This window comes from Entelurus aequoreus, linkage group LG20 (genome assembly GCF_033978785.1).
Source record: "Entelurus aequoreus isolate RoL-2023_Sb linkage group LG20, RoL_Eaeq_v1.1, whole genome shotgun sequence".
NCBI lineage: Eukaryota > Metazoa > Chordata > Actinopteri > Syngnathiformes > Syngnathidae > Entelurus > Entelurus aequoreus.
Window position 1 is genome coordinate 47,351,544 of NC_084750.1, and position 2,500 is coordinate 47,354,043.

The 2,500-nt window shown below is 30.4% G+C and overlaps 2 protein-coding genes across 3 annotated transcripts in view; both read left to right on the forward strand.

Moving 5' to 3' along the window:
• The window catches only part of LOC133636335 (oocyte zinc finger protein XlCOF22-like), a 520,633-nt gene that overhangs the window by 86,590 nt on the left and 431,543 nt on the right, over positions 1-2,500 (forward strand). The gene's annotated exons all lie outside the window — the stretch shown is intronic.
• LOC133636318 (trafficking kinesin-binding protein 1-like) overlaps positions 1-2,500 on the forward strand; it is a 55,231-nt gene that overhangs the window by 4,964 nt on the left and 47,767 nt on the right. The gene's annotated exons all lie outside the window — the stretch shown is intronic.

Here is a 2,500-nt window from a genome sequence, read left to right on the forward strand (position 1 = left end):
TCGGTTAGGTCAAATTTATATGGAAATTGTGTTAAAAATTTAATTTATATACAAATACAGTTTATATATATATATATATATATATATATATATATATATATATATATATATATATACACACACATACATATATATATGTATATATATATATATACTGTATATACATACATATATATATATATACTGTATATACATACATATATATATATATATATATATATATATACACTGTATATACATATATATATATATATATATATATATATATACTGTATATACATACATATATATATATATATATATATACACTGTATATACATACATACATACATACATACATATACACACACACACATATATATATACATACATATACACACACACACATTATATATATATATATATATATATGTATATATATATATATATATATATATATATATATATATATATATATATATATATATATATATATATATATATATATATATATATATATATATATATATATATATATATATATATATATATATATTAGGGGTGTGGGAAAAAATCGATTCAAATTCGAATTGCGATTCTCACGTTGTGCAATTCAGAATCGATTCTCATTTTAAAAAAATAGATTTTAAATTTGTTTTAAATATATATACATATATATATATATATATATATATTTTTTTTTTTTTTTAATTAATCAATCCAACATAATACACAGCAATACCATAACAATGCAATCCAATTCCAAAAGCAAAGCCGAGCCAGCAACACTCAGAAGTGCAATAAACAACAATTGAGAGGAGACACAAACACCACACACAACAATTGAGAGGAGACACAAACACCACACACAACAATTGAGAGGAGACACAAACACCACACACAACAATTGAGAGGAGACACAAACACCACACACAACAATTGAGAGGAGACACAAACACCACACACAACAATTGAGAGGAGACACAAACACCACACACACAACAATTGAGAGGAGACACAAACACCACACACAACAATTGAGAGGAGACACAAACACCACACAGAACAATTGAGAGGAGACACAAACACCACACACAACAATTGAGAGGAGACACAAACACCACACACACAACAATTGAGAGGAGACACAAACACCACACACAACAATTGAGAGGAGACACAAACACCACACACAACAATTGAGAGGAGACACAAACACCACACACAACAATTGAGAGGAGACACAAACACCACACACAACAATTGAGAGGAGACACAAACACCACACACAACAATTGAGAGGAGACACAAACACCACACACAACAATTGAGAGGAGACACAAACACCACACACAACAATTGAGAGGAGACACAAACACCACACACAACAATTGAGAGGAGACACAAACACTACACACAACAATTGAGAGGAGACACAAACACCACACACAACAATTGAGAGGAGACACAAACACCACACACAACAAACCAAGAGTAGTGAAACAAAAATGAATATTATCAACAACAGTATCAATATTAGTTACAATTTCAACATAGCAGTGATTAAAAATCCCTCATTGACATTATCATTAGACATTTATAAAAAAGAACAATAGTGTGACAGTGGCTTACACTTGCATCACATCTCATAAGCTTGACAACACACTGTGTCCAATATTTGCACAAAGATCAAATAAGTCATATTTTTGCTCCATTTAATAGTTGAAACAAATGTACATTATTGCAATCAGTTGATAAAACATTGTCCTTTACAATTATAAAAGCTTTTTACAAAAATATACTACTCTGCTTGCATGTCAGCAGACTGGAGTAGATCCTGCTCAAATCTATGTATTCCATCAATAGACAATCCTTTTCAATCGGGAATCGTGTTGAATTGAAAAAAAAATTTTTTTTGAATCGAATCGTGACCCCAAGAATCGATACTGAATCGAATCGTGGGACACCCAAAGATTCACAGCCCTAATATATATATATATATATATATATATATATATATATATATATATATATATATATATATATATATATATATATATACACACTACCGTTCAAAAGTTTGGGGTCACCCAAACAATTTAGTGTTCGAGCCTTCATTTCTAAGAACAAAAATAGACTGTGGAGTTTCAGATGAAAGTTCTCTTTTTCTGGCCATTTTGAGCGTTTAATTGAGCCCACAAATGTGATGCTCCAGAAACTCCATCTGCTCAAAGGAAGGTCAGTTTTGTAGCTTCTGTAACGAGCTAAAGTGTTTTCAGATGTGTGAACATGATTGCACAAGGGTTTTCTAATCATCAATTAGCCTTCTGAGCCAATGAGCAAACACATTGTACCATTAGAACACTGGAGTGATAGTTGCTGGAAATGGGCCTCTATACACCTATGTAGATATTGCACCAAAAAGCAGACATTTGCAGCTAGAATAGTCATTTACCACATTAGCAATGTATAGAGTGTATTTCTTTAAAGTTAAGACTAGTTTAAAGTTATCTTCATTGAA